Here is a 13,411-nt window from a genome sequence, read left to right on the forward strand (position 1 = left end):
GTCAAAGAATTTTTTTTTCATTTGGTCACAATCATCTGCCGGACAGAAAATCAGCCATTGTGATAAACAAGTGAGTTGGAAAGCAACTGTAAAGAGAAGATACATGTAATTGTATTTGTGTTAATACTATATGTGTGTACACTGTACTGTACATTGATGACCATGTGTATAAAGAAATATTAGTATTGTATAAGATTTATATTATGTGTTATTGTATAGAACAGAACACAATCTGTATTAAAAGATAATCTCTCTAAGAATGTATCCATCTCCGTCTCAGTTCATACGTGTTTTATCTTCGATGTATTGGTAGACGAAAATGTATTTTCTTGACATATGTGCATTTTATCTGCAAAAATTCTGGAAAGAAAGAAAAACGTGTAAATAGCTGTCTTTTTTCTTCTTTCTCTGAGCTTAAAGACACAGAATAGAGATGAAAAATAACTAAAGTATTACAAAAGAAGACGTGTTATTATGAATAATGAAAACAAATAATTCAACGAACACTTCCTAACATGTTATAAGTACAGTCTTAATAAATAAGAAAACAAAAAAAATCCCCTTTTGTATATATTGATCTCAATAAATACATAGTTTTCCTCCTACAGTACCTTCAGTGCTGTATACCAATCTAGATTTATGTGGTGTGAATTGCCAGGAGTTAGAGATATTAGCAGTGGGGATGTCTGCCTTCTCTTTAATATAATAGAAATCATGTTACTCAAGGTCAAAATAATCCACAGACCTTGCTGAGAGCAGTTTGATGTAGGAAATATTTAATCTTCCAAAGTGTCACTGAGCAGAAGGAAGGGTGTCCTGGATGAGAGTCTTGTGACAGCCCCAGGTGTAAATATTAATGGCGCCCTCCTCGGCTAAGCTGTAGTGATGGTTAGGCTAGGTCAGCTCAGGTGAGCAACTCGTTCAGAAGTAGATGCATGCTCCCTTTGGTGCAGTGATAGAAAGAAAGCAGCTCCCGGAGCTCCTTGGTCTGTGGATTATCTTGAGTAACTGGGTCATGATTTCTGGAGAGAGAAGTATTTGTTTAAATGTATTTTTGGGGCGATTCGACCACCACAAGTAAAGAACAAGCAAGTCTCATTGTACAATTGGCTTCAATTTTGAGTAAGAGATCATTTAGGTAGAACGTTTTGTCACAGGCTCGTAGCTGCAGCTGTATTTCTACAGTCCTAACAAGAAACTGGTTATTTTCTTCGTGCTCAGTGTAAGGAACTCCTCCATCTCTTTTCCTCTGGACCGTATTGTCCATATCTGTCACTCATTTTTCCTGTCATTCATCTCGTGTTTGCAATTCCAGTCTCTCTGATCCCTAACTTGAGAAGCTCCGTCCCAGATCCTTATTTATTGTTGACTGTATAGCGAACCCTCGCTGTGACGTTTCAACTGTGCTAATCACCAGTGCTAATGAAGATAAAACTTGTTAGTCAGGTAAGCATCTGTTGAGGCAAACAAATCTGTGTGCTTATGTGGCCTGTGTCTCTGTGTGTGTTGCCTCATTGCTTAATGCAGTGAGTCAACATCATGGATTTCTCCATTCTACTTTATAATCTCAAATCCCCTCCTCTTTTATTCCTTCATTTCCTTCATGGTTCTCCTTCCCTTTATTCCGTCGGTCGGCATCTCTCTCATATCTTATCCACACTCAGGCCTTCCAGAACAAAGCGAGGAACAGCTGCAGTGTCTGGGAAGGAAGGAAAGTCACCTTGGGGGATGACAGAGGAACAAAAACGTGAGAGAGGAGAAAGAGAGAGAGAGAGGGTGAGTGAGAGAAAGATAATTGAGGGGAGATTGGGGAGAGAAGAAAGAGGAGAAGGGAGGCATAGAAGCTGGCATCGGGACATATGACTAATAAAAGGACAGCACTGCATCACTGAGTCCCATAAAAAAGGGAAAAACCTAGTGCAGGATGATAAGATTAGTGAGCGTTACTGTTTTCTACCACTGCAGTATTGCATGACTGGCCCAGTACAGTCATGCACACTGCCTCTGCCTTTCCATCAACTGTGAAAATGTTTTGGGTGTCATCCAAAATGCACACAAGATGGCCAACAAGTAAGTATTTATAGTCTCGTCGATATTTTGTGATTTATGGGTCAACATTCAACCAGTGACTTCAGAATTGCATGGGAATAAAGAACACACGAATGGCAGAGTTTAGGGTTCACTTGCCCCAGTTTTTACATTCATATCTTTAAGTAAATCTAAATGTTTTGAAATTGAGTTGCATGTCATCCTTCTTCTCTTTTACCCCACATTAATCTCTTCACTAACAGATAAACAAATGCATTACATGCCTAAAACGGCATTTCGAGAATATTATGTAGTAGTTGGATGCATAGATTGAAACTATGATGAGGCGTGTGGCGCAGTGCGTTGGTGTTCGGATCCGAGGAGCACAGGTTCAAACCATAGACTGTATAGGTAGGTTCATACAGATATGGTTCAAACCTGTAGGGATTGTCCACAGTATTGAGTATGTAAATCGCTTTGGATAAAAGCGTCGAAGTAACATGTAATAATGATTGAAAGCATCTCAACTATGCAAAATGAAACCAAAAAGTGAGACATTATGAAAAAGAAAACAATCTTATGATGATACGAGTTTTAGCAAGCATATATTACCAATAATACAATGCTATTTTTCATAGGTTCAATTTAGTTTTAAGATTCATAGTAGATCGGTATGGTCGACAACGGCGCCATCTTGTGTTAAAACCATAAACTATACATGAAGGTTCAAATATTATCTAGGACGACGACGGTAACTTAAGCTAAACACGGCTAAATGTCGGAGATTGTTTTTTCAATGTATCTATATTTGCGTTGGGCTTTTTCTTCCTTTTTGGAGTCGCGGTCCCCAAACCCAGGTCGAGAGGATCGTTCACTGAGCTAGGTTGCTTGCGTTAGCCAGCTAATGTTGCCGCATATTAGATTGTGGATAGCTATCGGAGGAAAACTATTCAACCTTACAAAATACGAGCTCTGTAAACCTCAGTGGTAGTCACGTTTGTATATATACGACCAAGACCACGCCTGTTTAACGTGCGCCGAAATAGCTCAGTTGGGAGAGCGTTAGACTGAAGATCTAAAGGTCCCTGGTTCGATCCCTGGTTTCGGCAGCAATGATATTTTTTACATTTCAATCAAGGTAAGATCGTCGATGCTATACAAAACTTTTGTAGAACTGTGATCAGAAAGATATCCGTGAATTACTTAGCCTGTATATATCAAATAAATAACATAAATAGTGCATGCAACCTGTATGTAGTGGCAGTAGCTCAGTGTGTAACTGCCTCCTGCCCTGGTGAGCCCTCTTCGTTCTGGCACCATTCAATGCATGTGTTTATTTGTACTGTAGCCTACGGTATGTGTATTCCGAAAAAAAACAGAGTGGAAAACTGAATTCCATGATGATGATCACTAAAGGAGGTTCATCTTAACCTCACACATGTTCTTAAATAATTAACAATACATTGTCACTTACCTCCTCATTCAAATATCTAGGTATATTGTCAACTGCTTCTTGTGTGCAGTGCATTAAAGCAGGCTGGAAAGTACAATCAAAAAGCATTTATGCATACCAAACAGGGAAGCTATTTAGCTAGGCTACATACATCTTAGTGCTAACTACATAACCAAGAATAAAACCAGTTCACATGAATTTTCACGAGGGGGCGATATTGTCAAAAGAATAATTGAACCGGAGCGCTTCATCTCACAAATTTCAAAACAAGTGGAATTGCAGTTAATCTCAGGGCAGTTACCTATTCCAGGATATCCATGGCCACAATATATCAATTTATGCAGTCACAAAAACCGAACATGAGTTGAGATAGACTTGACTGGTAACGCAAGCATGTGTTCAAAAGTGCAGTTAAGAGTTGATTCCTGAGTTAAGTTCCTGGAGCTATTTAAAATATAGGTTCATGTTGAATTTAAAACATGTATTGAACATCAACTGACTGAAATTCAAAAATTAAATGATATGTTTTGTCCTCTAAAATAAGTTTTATTGTATTATACGTTTTATCTGTATTAGATGCGGAGCTATAATGCATTCATCAATTTCTCTAGTATGGGCCATTTCTTAATTGTTTTTAGATTATTGGTTTGTTTATTTTTATAAGGGGAAACAACAGATAAACATTGAAAGTTGCAGAAGCAGTGTCCGATTTACTGTACACGTGTATATAGCTTAAGCTAATGTGCAACACCAGTCACTTGATAGTCCAGTAATCATTAACATTACATGTTACAGTTTAAAATCTTAAAATTAGTGCATCTTGTAAAACATACAAGACATGACAATACAAACAGTCAAACAAACATTCAAACAGACAAATAAAACAAACAAAACAGAATGCAAACCATGATGGGAATTGACTCAAATGCACAAATAATAACTAGTTGTTTTGGTCAAGTTTTAGCCAGGCTTTCTACAGGATTGAGCTTTTAATTGAGCTTTTGAAATCAGCCAATCAGCACTGGGGCACTTTTCACCCACAGGAAAGTACGATCTCTCAGCAGGCTCTAAAAATGGGGGTAAAAGTTCCCGAGATTAAGTACGATTTTTGGTGTGAACGCGACATAAGGGGTACTAACGGAACTAAACGCGAAAAGTACGGTGAAAAGTACTCCGGTGTGAACGCGGCTAATGTAGTCTTATTTACAGAGTCAAATTTTAAAATGTCCTTCTGATAAACTCCAGCTGTTAGTTGCAGGATAACATATTTATTTAGGACATTGCATTGATTCAATCTAAGTGGTTTCTTGCCCAGAACCTTGACAGTTTTGATGTAAAGGGATGTTAAAATTGTAACAAAGTATGAGAGATGATAATGTGCTCTATACCTTTACAATCTGACATTAAATACCTAAATACAATTAAACACATTTTTATACAATAGACAAAATAAGCTCTCATAATAATATAACATCTTAAACAGTAGCCTATATATCAGCAATGGAACATTAACATTAGCAATAACACAACATAATAAGATATATATCATCAAACTCTCTCTCTCTTACTCTCTTGCCTTCGTGTGTTGATATTACACTGTGACTGGTTATACAAGTTACCTTATAAATTGTGTTTACTCATGAAAGGAACAAGGTTATGTGTCTACCTTTAACAACATATCTTTAATCACAAACCAAAAATTAGTTTGAGAGGGAATGCTTCTCTCTCTATACCACATGTGTCTGTGCATTTAGACCTTTGTACACATACAGTTGAATCTATCTCTGATGTCATTAATTCACCATCACTTCTCTTTCAGTTTGTTCACTTTCCTTACAGACCTGTTTCTTTGTGTGTGACGGTCCTCAGCCACCACTCCCTAATATACTTATAGACATCTTTCTGAGGGTTGGCTGAACCCGGTGCCCTTTGAACACGTGTTTGAACTAGTCTTTGATCTGTTAGTCGATATTAAACAGGATTTTATTCTCAAGATAAAAAGTGAAGCAACCTTCATGTTCAGGATTTAGTGTCTTTGTGCTTCTGTATGGTTCTACTCTTGTAAAATAAGTCTATTTCACACCTCAACACATGATTGTTGCTCAAAAAATAAAGTAAAGTTAAAAGTTGCATGTTATTCTCAGTGTTAATAAATTGCTAATATGGAGGCTTTAAGCAGAAAAGTACTACAGAAAAAGTTGAATCACTAGATAATCTGTATACATTTTTTTTGCTTCAAATCAAATCAAATCAAGTTTTATTTATATAGCATATTTATAAACGATTTTTGGTTGAGCCAAAGTGCTGTACAAATAATAAAAATACCCTACAGTAAAGACTTTTTACAGCTAATATAACAGCACAGTTTGTTCAGAATATCAGTATGAGAAAAAACGACACCCTCTGTCCTTAGACCCTCACATTGCTTGAAGTCAGAGTATAACTTTTTACTGTGGGTTTAATATTTAACAGTCTATGTCCATGGTACAAGGTAGAGTTTGTGAAATCTGGCAGTTATCCCAAACCATGATTTACCTTAACAACCAAGCAAAACATGAACACATTTCATGTTTTGTGGTACTGTAACCCATAATTATTTGACTGTTTTATTGAAGATAAAGTAATGTGGTCTAGTCTTTGGTAACTGCATTCCCTGGATTTTGTGGTGAGGTTTTCATACAAAGACAGGGTGATGATTCAGATACAACTCAGCCGTTCACATCATTTTGACTATATGTGGTCAGGCCGAGTTTTAGGACACCTTTTGCAATGATGTATGTTGGTTATACAAGGAGTAAACATTAGGGTTGATGCAATTATTTCAGACCCTTCCTTAGCCTTTTCCACATTAGAAAACTCAACATGTTCTTGCAGGTAAAGCACTGCTTGTACTAATTGTATTAATAATGCTCCAGCCGCTCCATTTAAGTGTCCCAGTAAGCAATGACAAAGAGCCAGCCTGCAACTAGAACACCTAAATTCGACCCAGGCAACTGTTAATAAATATTATTAATTGGATATACGCTATAGTGTTCACGTTTTACAGTCGTTGTGTCCCACGGTTACCCAGTGTTGTTGTTGTGATTATTACAGGAGAAGTTGCCCTACAACAGTTGTGCAGTCAGCAGTTGTTGAGTTTTGGACATCAGCACTGCCTAGAGAGGACAGGATGAGCGCTTTTGTTTCGCTGTACAGATACTCCAAACAGGCGTACTTCCTGTATTTACCCATCCCCCTTCCAAGTGCACTTCCTCTTTTCAGACCTTTAACTTGTGCTCAGTTTGCTGCACTTGAGAATACACAGGGCCATTGAACCCGGGTAGGAAACAGGAAGACTGGCGCCTCAGAGTATCTTATGAACTGAAGTCAGAGAAAGTGACACACGGACGCACAAAAAGTACTTTCTTTCAACTGTGCTGTCATCATGCGCACACTGTGGTAGGTATCAGGCCTTTTGCCAAATACACCAAGATAAGCCAGATCTCTGATGAGAGGAAAGACAAAGCCTCTCAACCTGTTCATGTCCCATCTGTCCCAGTTTACAATCTGCTACTGTTACTTACAATCTGCTACTGTTACTCACTATTCTGCATTCAAAAGATCCCATCCATCTGGTTTGGTGTATCATTTAAATATTTTTAAAAGCAATTCCCATTGTTTTTTGTAGAATCTATGGAAATTGAGTTTTCCAAATATTTATATTCTTCCCTCCATCTTGGAAAACTTGTATCTTGATCTCATCTGACAAGTTACAACAGAAGATTTGCCTTGTCTTTACAGTTTGATCTGAAGAACAACAGCTGTCAATGTTACAAGATTGCCCATTTCGGTAGTGCCAATGTTTATATACATTTATGAGAATGTACTTTAATTATCAAGGCCGTTAAACATTTGATGACATTCTAGCCATACAGCATCAGGTAAAGAGCTTGACCCTCACACTGAAATCCTTACTACAGGATTTTACTCAGTGTGATTTCTTTTTTCTTGATTTCTCTCAGATCGTTTGTATCTTACTGCCTCATTTTTACCAAATCCTCTTTGAAATGATGGCTAATAGTTGATTAAGTTTATTTTACAATCAGAAATCATTTCCAGCTAAATTACAAGGTCCTTGAGTTCTGGGAAATGTAACTGTAGGTACATTTATTCCATTGTAAAATACTTGTTTCTTTTCTCATAACATGTGGTAGATAAGAAGGCAGTGGGTGGCATGGTGAGATCTTGGTGTTCTTGCAACTATCATAGTCTGTTACTCGTCCCAGACAGTCTGGAAACTAAAACTAAAACTCTGTCTGTATGAAGGACTCTTATTCCAGATTTATCAGGGAAAAACAATGTCAAACAAGTTTGCCCTTTCGTTTTGCTTTCCCTTTCATTTCCCTTGAAGGGACTAATATCAGTCTATGAATATATTGCATTTCTTTTCATTGTTTGTTTGACCTGTGTCTTTGGAAACATGCCCAACAATTCCAAGCAAGGTAATTCATGTTGAAAACAGCAGGAAGTTTAGAGCACTCAGGATTGCAATTATAGGTTAGTTCAAATGTTTCCTGTCAGCAAAAAACAAAGAAGTAAAGCTATAGTAAAGTTATGATTGCAGGAAGGCTGCAGCTTTAATTACTCTGTTTTCATTTCATTTCTCTGATTGAGACTAGGATTCAGTTTTATAAAGTTTTATACATTTTTCATTTTTAGATATTTAATGTGCGAACTGGGACCAGCAGAAAGTGTTCTGAGACACCTTTAGGAAGCTGGGGAAATTACATTTGGTCTTAACCTTCTCTTGTTTGTTTGCCAGCAAGTCTAGCAGCTGATCTACTGTCAGCTTCTGTTGCACACTTGGAACTGTAAAGACGTAATTCAGAAAGCATCAACAAGGTTGCCTGTCCCGTCCTCTCCACTCTCCTCTCTTCTCTTTCCAGTTGTTGATTGGCGGCGTGAAATGCGACCCAGCGAGACGCATGCCGCAGTGGAAGAAACGCTTTAAGGTCCTGCAATACTACCCTTCTATATGAGGGTAGGAATTTCCATTGACCGGTGCGTTATTTATAGCATGGGACTGAACCTTTAAAGAGTGCTTGCACGGGGGGTTGCTGCAACGTGTTGCAAGTTTCTGTTCCTGTGACCCCTGGATCAATGTGTTCCTCTCCTTTCCTGTTCCTCAGGAAGACACAGGGTTTCGGTAGTGTGCATTTGCACGTCTTTGTGAGACGGTCACAGAAGAGTCTTACTCAGCACTGACTCAAGCAAAAAGACCATTATTTTCTAAGCCTTCACAGTGCTGCATATCAACTGACAGAGCGTAGATAAACAGTTGGGCTTCCTTTAAGTCCTCTGATGATAGAGAGCCTGGTCCAGCCAAAGCCCAATGATGATCACAGAGACAGGGGTGTCATCTGTGTAACACCTGTGGCCAGCAGGGAGGCTTTGGCAGTGTTTGGCATCTTTGCCAGGTGACATTAGGTGTAGTGGGACTGTCAGCTCAGCAGATATGAGGTTTTATAAAGACCAGGTGAAGCAACTACATATTTGCAAGCATACCAATCATCCTCCTCCCCGTGTGTGGTTATGTAGCCCTAATGTCATGTATTCAGCGGCCCTGCCTGCTTTTTACACAGATCAGACAGTTTCTTGAGCCAGGGGAAGAAAGAGAGAGTTAGCGTATTTATGTTAACTTTGCCAAATAGTACTTGACTACACTGCTGCAGTAGACAGCTTTTAATACATGCAATGAAAGACAGCAACAGGCAATAGACTGCAATAGTTATTAAGTGAATTTTGAGTCTCATGGTCCAAATATATTATATATATCTCAGTCCCCTTTTTAACATTGTTAGAGTTTATGGCAAAACAACAACTCAAGACAGTTACATTCCTACTTCATTTGCTTCTATCAACATGTTGACTGTGGACTTGATCTCCTTTGAAATGAGAATCCTCTGCTAAGATCACTAATTGACAGCAGAGATGACCCACTTTTAAGCATAATCGAGGTCCTCTTATCCGTCACACGTGTTGGAACATAGCCTGTGAGATGAAATCATGCACTCTATTCTTGCCATTTCTCTCGGGATCCTGAAAAACAGTCCATCAGGTCGTTATTATTATCTCTCTGAACTCATTCCATCTTCCACTCACTGACAGACGCACACTCGCGTAGTAGAACACGAGCATATTGAATGTGCGACTGTGAGGTGCTCTGCGGTGTTAGGTGACCTGCTGGATCCCTTGAGACAGTGCACGTCAGAGGTTGTCTGGTGTAAGTTTTCCGCGACCCGGCGTCTCAGAGCACAAGGTGAAAGGGTTAGGATGAATAAGTGAAGCCCTTAGGAGCCCTGACACAGAGACACACACTATCAGGTAACACCTGCAGCACCACTGCACTACTCAGTGTACACAGCCTTGTGCTGCATGGATACATGTTGTGATTTAAAGTTTGATATAAAACACATTTGGAGCTACAGTACATTTTCTCATGTTTATTTTATTAATGGATTCAGATATCTTGAAAAATAAAATAACTCATGGAGGTAATATAGCCTTATATATAGTATAGCCTTCTTAGATGTTAACGAATAGACGTAATTGGACTGCAATATAGGATTTTTCCCCAAATAAGCCAAATCAAAATAATTCACTAGTTATTATTCTTACGAAAAATCATTATCGTTATTGTTGGGGTAGGGAAACAAATCAAGAACAGAAATAAATGGAAATCATTTAAGAGGCAATGGATTATTTACCCAGATTATCATATGTGTATTTTTTATATGATATCAATATAGCACTCTTTAAATATAATAGTTATTTCAATACCTCTACACCCCGAGTACAAAAACACAGTACATCTTGTGCGTGGGCTCACTGTCTTCCTAGCTTAAATTCTCATTCAGAAGCACATTTATAACGATGTCCCTTGTTTGTTTGTTTGTAGCCTTTATTTAACCAGGTGAAAAATCCCATTGAGATCAACGATCTCTTTTTCAAGGGAGACCTGCGGTACATTGGTTACACATAAAAACAACAGAAAACAAAAAGGACATCACAACATAAGGACATCACAACATAAGGACATCACAACATAAAGAATGTGCCGGCACAGAAGAATTTAGTTTTATGTAACAGGCGAGAAAATCCTCTGGTGGGAACAGCTCTCTGAACCCACCTGCCTTTGTTAGAGAGCTCACAGTGAAGACAAATGAGAAAGGGGATGGCATGTGACAGGGGTCCCAGGCTGAATTCGAACCCAGTATATCATGCATAATGTGATGGACTCTGAAGTACAATGGGTATTAGTATTAGAGCTATTTCATAAACCCATTCGTAATCATTGTATTTGAGTATTTCAGCTTTAGACAGTCTGACATATATAACACATAATTATCCCGTTCAAACAACCTCTCACCCTCCACTGTAGAAACAATAACTATTACTTAGAACTGCATAAGCTTTTCTACGTACTGCTCTTTCTCTCTGTCTTCCTATATCTTATGTAAGAAAAGGATCTCTGGCAGCACATGTCAACAGTCACTGCCTGACTGTACTTACTTTTGTTACGTCTCCTTGTGGTGATCTTGCAGGGGTTCTAGGTCAGATAAGCTGTGCTGACACCCGCTCGCCACAGAAGATAAATGCCTGAAACAAACACACACACACACACACACACACACACACACACACACACACACACACACACACACACACACACACACACACACACACACACACACACACACACACACACACACACACACACACACACACACACACACACAAACTGTGTATATTTCAGTATATTCTAAAGCAAGATGAAGTTGACTGCTGACTTTAGGTGGTGACAGGGTTTCATCTCACTTTTCACCTCCGTCATATGCAAAAAAGACTTGGAGGGACTTCTCTCTGGGCCTCTGTCGGTCTGAGCAGGCTCCTCTGGGAGGAAGGTGTGGCATGGGGAGAATGAAGGAGGAAATGACACTGACGTAAAGATTTGAAAGCGGAGATGGAGTCCTGCGTGTGTAAATACACCAGCTATTGCTGATCTAGGGAGGTAGTGTGACTAAGCTAGGGGTAGATTGACTATCATAAAAGCAATTCTACTGGGGTATACAAGCAAGTTTATACTGTGAATGCATACGATGGCCCACAGATTGTTTTTTATATATGGTGTGTTTTATTTAAAGGGGACCTATCATGCAAAATGCACTTTTGTACGTCTTTTATACATGAATATGTGTCCCCGGTGTTCCAGGGAACTCACCAAGTGTCAGAAAACACAACCCTCTCTATTTTCCTCCATTCCCAAATCTCTAAAAAAAAGGGGCTGCAACGGATCTGATAAAAACTGATCCAGATTTGAACACTGTCCTGACGTCAGGATAGTGGCGCTACGGCTATTGGGCCAACTCCACCAATCAGGAGGAGACAGCCACGACCATTGCCGTTCGAAAGCGCTGGAGACGCTGTAGTACATATGCCAGGCATGTAGATGGTGCTGTTCTCACTGAATCTGCCCTTGCAAAAACAGAGCTAAAAAATGTCAAATTGAGCAAAATGAGGCATGGCTAAAATGCATGATCTGTTTGGTATTTTGACAAAAAAAATATATAAATATAAATATGCCTTATATAGGTATGGTCCTATACTATATTATTCAAAAATAGCATGATAGGTCCACTTTAAGGGATGTTGAACAGCCAGAAGGTCCTTTTTGCAAAATGAACCTTGACGTTGTGCATGGTTCCGTTGTTTCACCATTTGCAATTTCAGCGATACGAGGTATCTTTCCTGGGAGCAAGGGTAGAAATTGTTCAAAGAGATGTACGGTGAGATGTGCTCAAATGTTGGCTATATTTAAGCTGTTCTCTTTAAAAGTAAATGTGTCTTCTCATCCTCTGACAGGCTGTAATTTACTTCCCTTTCTTTCCTACTGAAGAGCCGGGCTGTTTTTAGCATTTTCTCTGAAGGTTACTTCTATACAATCCCTCCCTCCCTCTTGCAGCACCTAAGACGATTTCTAGGTTGCTTCTGGATTTTTTTTGCTTTTCTAACTCTCACAGATACTTAACCTTTCGCCCAGGGGGACCTGTCCCAGTTTCTGGTTCTTTTTTGAGCAAAACTTCTTTTTGAAGACTGCTCGCCCCATCAGGGAGAATAAGAAGGAAATTCAGATTAGGTTTGAAAATCTCCCGACTTCTTATCTGCCTCCCTTCATAATATCTCATAAAAGTACACTACTCTTCACTACTGTTAAGCAGTACCTCAACCACAAAAAGATAATTTATGTATCAATTAGTCCCCTCATGTTACCGTGAATTTCTGAAGAAAACTTTTGTGTTTCTTACTTGACTTTATGATGAACGAAGAATCAAAAACGTACACAACCTGCTACTCATCTGTGCAAGTTCTACTTAAAGGAACGTATTAAATAGTAAGGTTTCGATGAAGATACATGTTTTGGGAAGTTGTGATAGGATACATAAGACTTTATATACATTAGATTTTGCTGTTGTTGTTGTTGTTGTTATAGTTGGATCACTTGTACTATAGTTGATCAAACAAATGTCAGTTTTTTTTTTTCATTGACCATTGATGACATATGGGGAAAAACTTTGAAAAGTGTTCTTGAAGAGTTCAAGATACATGGGAGTCTGTGTTCGCATATCTTTTCACAGAGTAAGCCGGACTGCTTCCTGGCAGGGCTCAGTGTCCGCTGCCACAGTGTTCTCACTCACTCTGTGTTCTCAGAGGAGAGAGCCAAATGCCCTTTGCTGCCTGCCAGTCGTACAGCGTTCTAACCACGGCCCTTCTCTGTCATTCTGTCTCTTCATTGTTCGTTCTTTCCTCCTTTTGTCTGATCCCTTTCTTAATCTCTGGGATTTAACGGCTGCTAGTGATGATGGGCTCTGGGTGTCAAGGTTATGCAACCCC

General features: G+C 39.0%; 1 non-coding gene across 1 annotated transcript; it reads left to right on the plus strand.

Moving 5' to 3' along the window:
• Positions 1 to 3,064: 3,064 nt before the first annotated feature.
• trnaf-gaa lies at positions 3,065 to 3,137 on the plus strand. Its single transcript has one exon. It is a non-coding gene; the product is annotated as a tRNA-Phe (tRNA).
• The last annotated feature ends 10,274 nt before the right edge of the window (positions 3,138 to 13,411 follow it).

This window comes from Trematomus bernacchii, unplaced genomic scaffold (genome assembly GCF_902827165.1).
Source record: "Trematomus bernacchii unplaced genomic scaffold, fTreBer1.1, whole genome shotgun sequence".
Taxonomy (NCBI): Eukaryota; Metazoa; Chordata; class Actinopteri; order Perciformes; family Nototheniidae; genus Trematomus; species Trematomus bernacchii.